Here is a 10,167-nt window from a genome sequence, read left to right as displayed (position 1 = left end):
ACAATGGTCTATTCTGTTTTCTTAGTCTTCCCTGTGTTTTTTCTAAGCCACGGACGCTGTGACTTCATGTGGCCTACTTTGTTGCAGTGAAAACACCTGAACTTTTTAACTTCTCTTTCCCCATCATGGGACTCCTTTTTACCTTGTGGTAAGCTATCTTTATTATCTTAACCGTGATTTGTGTTCCCCGTATCACATGAGGATTTCACTTTTCCCGTACATTTATCGCTCATGGATGCAAATTGATGTTGGAACTTTGATTTATGGACCAACTGATAATCAAAAGCCATTTCAGCTGTTAATCTCGCCATTCTAACTCCCTGCTCTTCCACGTCAGTTCTCATCACTTCAGGAAGTGAATTTTTGAACTCCTCCAAGATAATCGTCTCTATAAGAGCGTCATGTGATTGATCTGTATTTAATGCTCTTATCCACCAATCAAAATTACTTTGATCCTTTCAAGCTCAAAGTATGTTTGACCAGGGTCCCTCCTTAGATTCCTGAAACGTTGTTAGTAGGCTCCTGGCACAAGCTCAAATGTACTGAAGATAGTTTTCTTCACCTGCTCATACTCCCGAGATACCACCTCTGATACTGACGCAAATGCTTCACTGGCTCTACCCACCAGCTTTTGTTTGGAGCAACAGCCACAAAAAACAGCCAGTTCCTTTGTTTATCCACTTTCTCAAAATAAATGAAAACGCTTTCTACATCCTTCTCATCAAGTTTGGGCAATTTATAGATAAATAGAATCACTACAGTTTGGAACAGGCTATTTGGTCCAATGTGTCCACACCAGCCCTACGAGGAGTGACCCACCCAGACGCATTATCCTAGTCTGTGCTGGACATGTCCCTCGACTAATACATCAAACCTGCACACCCTTGAACACTATGGATAATTTTGCATCGCCAATACGCCCAAACTGCACATCTTTGGACTGTGGGAGGAAACCGGAGCACCTGGAGAAAATCCACGTAGACATGGGGAGAATGTGAAAACGCCACACAGGCAATCGCCCGAGGCTGAAATCAAACCCCAATCCCCGGCGCTTTGATGCAGCAGTGCTAACCACTGAGTCACCAAGCCACTCATAAATGTTTGGATATATTTAAACAAATTCCCACCAGAGATTCCCATTGCTATCTTCCTCAATAAGCCTGCCTTCTGCCTTCACCCCCATCTTTTTAAGCCAAATTTCCCGTTTAATTGCCAATTTCTGAAGTTCTAACTCTCGCTCTCTCTCCCTTTCTTCTGTTCTTAACCATAATTCAAATTGTTTAATTTCCTTTTCATGTTCAAGCTGCTTCAGGGGCAGCATGGTGGCTCAGTGGTTAGCGCTGCTGCCTCACAGCTCCTGGGGACCGGGTTCAATTCTCAACTCGGGACTATCTTTGTGGAGTTTGCACATTCTCCTGGGGTATGCATGGGTTTCCTCCCACAATCCAAAGATGTGCAGGTTAGGTGGATTGGCCATGCTAAATTGCCCATAGTGTTATCAGCATTAGTCAGGGGTAAATATAGGGTAGGGGAATGGGTTTGGGTGGGTTATTCTTCAGAGAGTCGGTGTGGACTTGTTGGGCAGAATGTTTCCATACTGTAGGGGATCTAATGTAATCTAATCATCTGCAATTGAATTCTAGCCATTTCCAAAGATTCCAATGTCGTTTTCAGTGAACTTAAATATCGAGCTATTGTTCTACTTTTCTCACAGACGAAGGCGACCCCAACTCCAGATCGCCTGCCAATTCCAACAGTTTTCGCTTGCTCTCCTTTTATAGAACCCGCAAAATCACTTCTTCGAACCCCAGAAAACTCTTAGTGACAGAAAGAGCCATTACTCCAGAAAGCACTGTCTAAACGATACAAATTTAACACCTAGAATAAAGAGACACTAACACCTCCCACTCTCCACCTTTGAGTCGACAACCCTAAACCCAAAGTGGGATTATAGAAACAATCCTGACAAGAGCCCCAAATCTGTTATGGACCAGGCCAAACGCTCTCAATTTTGTTTTAAGAGAGTAGTCTAGACTCTAATGTTCTTTCTTATTTTAAAGGCAGTTGTGAAGTGGCTGCTCCAGGTATAATGCAACTGGGCAAACCACTTGGCTTTAAGCAAAACTGAATTTATTTAAACACTACATTTGAAACATGAACAAATGAAATCGTAGTTTAGAATAACTGAACTATATGAAACCTTAACCGACCTTGTACAGTAACTACTAGTAATTTACTGTTCCAGTACAGTAACATCCCATGGAAAAAAGGTAGTTTCAAACACATATCCTTACAGGTAGGATGGAGCAGCATTCAGAGAGAGATCGCTAAAGCAAATCAAAGGAATTCTTTGTTGAAGCTTGCAACTCCCAGAGCTCCAGACATCTTGCGACTTCTGCAGCTACAAACAAGCAAGAAAAAAAAAACTGAACTGGGACAACTGGCTGTTCACCATTGTCTAATTAGATTCTTCGTTACCTCTGTCTTCACGATTCATTTTCAAAAAAAAAATGACAAAACAACATTTTTAACGTGTCAGCATCGCCACACTTGGCAACATCCAAACCAAAACCAAACTAAGGTCAGCCAGTCTGAATGGAGGTCGATTCCAGTGCAACTGCATAATTGATTGCAGAACCTGTCCTGACGAGAATTTGCACTGCACTCCAACCCTTTATTTTGCACCAGACCTCGGCCAGGCTGAGAACCAAAACTGGAAAGGGAAGGAATCATCAAACCATTTTAGTTTGCAGAATAGACAGCATTGGTCATACCAATTGTGAAGCCTTTGTAGGGAATTTAAAAGACCTTTTCACAGCTGAATAAATACCCAGTACTTATATACTGGCGGGCTATCCTTCACCTAGGGCATGAATCGTGTCTCTCTGTGGATTGCTAGAAGTAGAACTACAATGAATAATCAGAAGGGTTTGTACTAATATATGATACAGCATTTAGAGGTAGCATCAGTTGGTGCCATTTTGCAGCGGACAATGGAGAACATGTTAAAAGGTTTATGCTAGGTCTCCATTTATCTGGAAGACTTGCTAATACACGGGAAGACAAATAAAGATCATTTGGAGACCGTGGACACAGTGCTTAAGAGTTTCTCTCAGGTGGGAGAACGCCTTCGGAGGGAGTGACGTATGCTTCAGGCACCCCAAATGACCGACATGGGTTACAAAAATGGAAACGACATGGTTACACCTGTTGGAGAATAAAGTGAAGGCAATCAAATGTGTCTTGCCTCCTAAGTCTGTACCGGAGCTTGTTTTTTTTCCTAGAGTTGGTGAATTAGATTCATCGAGCTCCACAGACCGGAAACAGACCCTTTGGTCCAACTCATCCAAGTCAATCAGTGGTCATAGAGACCTCCAGCACGGAGACCTACCTTTTTTCACAAACTGCTCCATGCCGACCAAAACGTTCAACCAAGATAATCACATTTCCTGAACTTAGCCCATATCCTTCTAAATCCTTCGTAACTACCTATTTGTCCAAATCCCTTTTCAATGTTGTTAATGTACGCACCGCAACCACTTCTGGCGGTAGTTCATTCCATATGCACACCATCCTCTGTGTAAGTAAAGTGGCCCCAGTATTATTTCCCTAGTAAACGTAAAGTGACGCCCTATAGTCCTCATTTCTTCAACCCTGGGAAAAGAAGATTGAGTGCATTCACCCTATCCATGCCTCCCACAATCTTATATACCTCTATAAGATTTCCCCCTCAGTCTCCGACGCTCTACAGAAAATGTTCCTCGTCTGCCCAACCACTTCCTACAACTTAGACCCTGGAGACCTGATAACACCCTTGTAAATTTCTTTTGCACTCTTTTCAATTTAGGCCAGTGTGCCAAAAGCCGACTTCATTGCTCTGTCTACCTTTGATTGCGCTTTCAGAGAAATGTGAACCTGAACTCCAAGATCCCTCTGATCCACTGCACTCTTTAAGTCCTTAACATTCACAATGAAACTCTAACTTTGAGTTGACTTTCCAAAACGCAAGACCTCACACTTATCTATATTAAACTCCATTTATCATTCGTCACTCTACTCCCCCAGCTCATCAAAGTCCAGCTGCATTTTCTGATAACTTTCCTCACTCCCCACAATAGTGTCATCAGTAAACTTACTAATTATGCCTTGTACATTCTCATCGAAATCGTTAATATAGAAAACAGACAGTAATGAGTCCAACGCCGAACCGTGAGGCATCGCACTAGCCACAGTCCTCCAGTCCAACAAGTATCCTTCTCCTATTACCCTCAGCTTCCTACCGTCAAGCCAATTGTGTATCCAATTTGCCAACTCGCCTATTCCATGCAATTTAACCTTCCAGAGCAGCCTACCACGTGGAACCATTTCAATGGCCTTACTGAAACCCATGTAGACTATATTTACCAACCTGCCCTCGTCAACCTTCCTGGTCATATCATCAAAGCACTCGAACAAATTTGTGGAGCGGGATCTCCCACTCACATAGCTATGCTGACTACTCCTAATCAAACCCAGTCTTTCCAAGTGCATGCATGTCTTATCTCTCAAAATCTTCTCAAGTGACTTACCCATATTAGACTTATTAGTATCCAGTTCCTAGGCTTTCCTTTGCAGCCCTTCTTCAATACTGTCCCAACATTAACCAACCTCCATTCTCCTGGGACCTCACCGGTGGCTAATGATAATGCAAGAATATTGCCCAGGGCCACGCAATTTAGCCGCTTGCAGTGTTCTTGGATAATCTGGTCAGGACCAGGAGATTTATCCACCTTCATTATTCAAATTCATTCAATACCGCCTCTACTATGATATTGACTCTCCAACAAGCCACCATTAACGTACCCAAGTTCCCAAATTATCGTGTCTTTTCTCGCGGTAAACACAGAGGAGAAATATTCATTGAGAACCTTATCCATCTCCTGCGGTTCTACTTCGGTCTTTGTGAGGTCCTATTCTGTCTCTAGTTATTCGTTTTCCTTTAATATACTTAAAGTGCCACTTTGGATTCACCCCAATCTTCTCGGCCAAGGCTACCTCGTGCCATCTTTTCGCCCTCCTGATTTCCTTCTTCGGTAAACTCCTATATTCCTTCCAGGGATTGCCTTGATCCTAGCTATTTGTATATGAGCCAGGCCTCCTTCCTTTTTCTGGTCAAAGTTTCAATATCTCTTGTCGTCCAGAGTTTGTGGCTCTTACAAAACGTGCCGTTTACCCTCATACAAACATATAATCCTTGAACATCAGTGACATCACTTTTACAGGACTCCCACTTGCCAGAGGTCACATTGCCTGCTTACAAACTGCTCCCATCAACTCCTGCAAGCTCATGTCTACTTGCATCAAACTTCGCCTTGCCCTAATTTAGAACTTGAACCTGTGGACCAGTGTTGTCACTCTCCATGGTCAGGTAGCATCCGAGGAGTAGGAAAACCGACGTTTCGGGCAAAAGCCCTTCATCAGGAATAGAGGCAGGGAGCCTCCAGGGTGGAGAGAAAAAAGCATGATTTTGCATCTTTGACTGCCATGATCTTCAGAACTGAACAAGAAGGCGTTTGGGTAAGTTTCATGCAAAAAGATAGCTATCTATTTACACCATGTATGACAATGGAACACATTCAGTCCCTCATCTGAAAAGATAGAGAAAAAAAAACAAAGGAAGTTGGTTTCCAGAGACAAAGCATGAATTGGGTTAATGACAGAGACACATGCAACGCATTCTAGAGTGTCTGCCTATCAATATTCTAAAGGAGTAATTTATATGGGTTGTAAGTGGTTTATAAATGCATTGGTGCCAAGGACTCAGCAGCTGGAATATATTTGTACTTTCTTGGAGAAGAAACTTTGGATCACTAAGGCCTCTGATCTGGTAATTATTTGTAAATCGCTCATATAAAAACTGTATTACATATGCCACCACAATAAGATGAAACTGCCTGAAACAGCAAATAGTAAAATAACAGGTTTTGTTTTGGCGCTCCATTTTTGGGTCCATCTGATTCTTTTTACTGCTGTTGGGTCAAAGCCTCTACTGCGATCTACTGGCTGCTATAATATATCTGACAGTCAGGACATTAAGTAGTAGAAGGAGAAAGAACGGTGTAAATGGTGTCAAAATACGGTCAAACCCGTCAAATGTTCGCCATATTAAAAAAAATGTAATGGATTTTTTTTTCTCAGGGCACAAATCCATGGGACGCCGTTTGCCAGGTAAATTGATTAAACGTTGAACCCATTGTTCTAATCAACCTGTTTGGGGATGTCATAACACACTCTGGAGCAGGTGGGACTTGAAACTGGATCTCCCAGTCTGGAGTAAGGACATTGTGCTACAGGTGTGCGCCATCAAAGACCATGTATTTTTCTAAATATATTTTTCTATTCAACTGTTCCCCGCTCGTAGTATAGATCTCTGGAGCAGATGGAATTTGAACCCAGGCTATGATCTAGGGGTAAGGATGCTACCAACGCAACGCAAGAGTGTCCTATCACATGCTACACGTTTAGCAAATGGGCAAAAGCATGTCAGCTGCAATGTAAATTTAGGTAATTGTGAAGCTGACCAATATGGTCAGAAAATCAAAACTAGTTTAATTTAAATGGTAACAGTTTGAGAAATGTAGATGTGCAAAGGAACGTGGCCCATTAGAAAAAAAATGCACACTGACCATCATTGCAAGATGAGCTTACATACCAAAGAAAACAGATCGTATTTCAGCTGTGCAGCCCCTTTATGGGACTGCACCTGAAGGTATTATCTGTAATTTTGTCTTCCCAAAAGAAGATCGTGTTGTCCTGGAGAGAGTGCAAGAGTCAAAGTTCAACAAACTGATTGCAGAATTCGCACTTTTTGAGAAAAGAGATATGGGGATGACTGGTCCTGTATTCACTTGGCGTTTAGGAGATCGAGAAAGTAACTTAGCAAAACATATAGAATTCATATAGGGCTAAACAAACCGGAAACAGGGACACTGTTTACCCTGGCCTGAAAACCTGTCCAGTGCAAGTCATAAGTAAACAATTTTGGACTGAGGAGAGGAGAACTTTCAGGACACAGAGAGCACTGAAACTTTGGAATTGACTCCTACAGAATGAAGTGTAGACGAAGTGATTGAATGTAACAAATAAGAAAATATATTTTAGAGGCTCAGTATATCAATGGCAATGGTGAGAGTGAGGAATAACAAGGTTATGTTAGATGATTAGCCATGACCGTGCTGAAATACAGAGTGGACTCGATGAGCCAAATAGGAGACCACGCTTCTATTTGTTATAGATCTATTCATCAGTGGTCAAAAAAATACAATCACGGTATCACCAGACAGTGAGGGTCAAATGGTTGGCTGCACATCACAATGGTCCAAGATTATATTGACTGTACTAACACTATAAGGCAATTCGCTGACACCTTCTCGAGAATATTTGAAAGTGGGGAAGAACATAATGATCTTGCTAGGGATACGGATTTCGGTCGTTTGAACACAGTTATTGTGAACAAGGCATTTGACTGAAATTGAAATAAATTTTGAGCGCTCTTGAAACAGTTATGTTCAGGTTAATTTATTTATTCTGCTTCATTACACGGGCTGTCAACATGCGTACAAATGTCTAATTAGACTTGACACTTCAACATATTTCCAATAATTTGTGACAATAAAATAAACATTTTCAGCATGGCACAACAACAACAAATTTACTACTTGAAACGCATTAGCTGGAACCGCAATCACTGCAAGGATGGTGTGGTATACAAGACAGACTGGTCCTCGAGGTGGAGTGTGCATTTTCTACCAGAAACAGTGGTGGGTGATTAGCATCACACTTGTACTTTGTCTCCTTGATGATGTATCATTTGTTATCTCTCAGGTTAAACTACCAAAGACACAAGTAATGTGTCTCCTTGTCTTTCAACAGCAGGTGGGTTTACATTAACTTCATGTTAATTATTAATTAGGCGGCATGGTGGCTCACTTTTTAGCACTGCTGCCTCACAACGCCAGGGACCTGGGTTCAATTTCAGCTTGGGCAACTGTCTGCGTGCAGTTTGCACATTCTCTCCATGTCTGCCTGGGTTTCCTCCGGGTGCTCCAGTTTCCTCCCACAATTCAAAGATGTGCATGTTTGGTGAATTGGCCATGTTAATTTGCCCATAGTGTTTAGGGGAAATATAAAGTAAAAGGGTATGGGAAATATAAAGTAAAAGGGTCTTGCTGGGTAACTTTTCGAAGGTTCAGCGTGGAATTTGTTGGGACAAATGACCTGTTTGAACACTAGGGATTCTATGGTACGAATATATTTATGAAACTAATACATTCCATTTGACATTCATTTAGATGCAGCACAATAGGAAAAATTGGATATCACAGAATTTTAACAGGAAGCACCACATGGTAGCAATTTAACTTAAATGTTGAATTACTACTCACTGGCAATTGACAAGCGATGGTCTACTGGTGTTATCAGTGAATTGTTAATCCCGAGTCCCAAATAATATTTTGGGCACACGGTTATGAATGTTGTCATGGCAGATGATGGAATTTGAATTGAATAAAATTCTGGAATAAAGAGTCTGTTGTTGATTCCAGCTGCTATCATTATGAAAACCCATCTGTTTCAGAAATGTTGCTTAGGGCAGACAGGGATAGGCAACAAATTCTGGCCCAGACAGCGGCACCGGCTTGCCATGAACAAATAAAGCAAAGTAGCACATGTGGCATAAGCAATGAAACAAGTTTACCTCACTTGTTCACTGAGATACAGACTAAAGAGGTTAAAAAGATCTTCTGCAAAGAAAGTCTTCTGCACATCTATCAGCTTGGTAGTGGCATGTATAATAAAGTGATACATTGAATGGCAGAGAATATAATAATTTCCCAAACTTTTAAATAATTACATGATTAGCTTCATTCATTGCTGTTTATCTAATACACAATACACGATATCCTTTAAAATATTGAGCCAATCCTACTGAATTTGATTCCAGGACAATTATGACTGTTCTAGGGGCTGGTCACAGGGTGTGTGAGGTGGAGAGAGGAGGGAGTTGTGGTGGGGGCAGTGCATCGTTCCATATGCTAGCAACTCATCAGATGTAAATATTATTTTCCTTTGTTTTTGGTTCCGTTTGCCCTTTGATTATCGACTCTTCTGCGACGTTGGAGCAAACTCGTCTGAGGTACGAACTGATTGAAGTGTACAACATTATTGAGAGGCTTGGATAGAGTGAATAAGGAGCAGCTATTCCCCCTCGTTGAAGAGTCAGTCATGAGAGGACATAGGTTCACTGTGAGGTGCAGAAGGTTTAAGGACGATGCGAGAAAAGACGATTTTAAGCCTGATGGTCATAGCAGTCTGGAATATACTGTTTGGGGATGTGAAGAGGCGAATCGCATCATATTCTTCAATAAGTACCGAGTTGAGACTCAGCACTTTATAAATCACACAAACATACATTACGGAATTTACCGTTCAATATATCAATTCTGCACTGAAACATGAGAAATACCAGACCTTCTACCTAATCTTAATCGATAAGCTATTGGCCCATAGACTTGAATGTTCTGAAGTGCTGAGTCTCATCCAGGTACTTATTGAAGAATGTGATGCAATTCGCCTCTTCACATTCCCAAGCAGTAAATTACAGACTGTAACAACCCTCTCAGTAGAATCGTTTTTCTTCATATCGTTCTTAAATCTCCTGCACCTCACAGTGAACTTGTGTCATCTCATGACTGATTCTTCAACTAAGAGGAATAGCTGTTGCTTATTCACTCTATCCAAGCCTCTCATTATCTTGTGCACTTCAATCAGATCGCCCCTCAGTCTTCTTTGCTTCAAAGAAAATAACTTCTGCCTCTCCAATATTTCCTAACAGGTTAAATTGTCCTGGTGAACCTCGCCTACATCCTCTCCAGTACAATCATATTCTTCTTGTTATGCGGCGACTAGATCTAGACACAACACTCGAGCTGTGGTCTCACTATAGTTCCAAACAACTCCAATATGACTTCACTGTTTAAAAAATGTATGTCTCGATGGATAAAGGCAAGTGTCCAAAATTCCCTTTTTCACCACCCTACCATCACGTCCTTCCACCGTCAGAGATCAATGCAGTAACACTTCAAGGACTCTTTGCTACGCAGAACTTCCTATTGTCATGTCATTCATTGA

The sequence above is a fragment of the Chiloscyllium plagiosum genome, unplaced genomic scaffold, assembly GCF_037043375.1.
Source record: "Chiloscyllium plagiosum isolate Xiang-an unplaced genomic scaffold, Cpla_swu_hap1 HiC_scaffold_27, whole genome shotgun sequence".
In the NCBI taxonomy this organism is placed as follows: Eukaryota; Metazoa; Chordata; class Chondrichthyes; order Orectolobiformes; family Hemiscylliidae; genus Chiloscyllium; species Chiloscyllium plagiosum.
Note: the sequence above shows the minus strand (reverse complement) of the source record.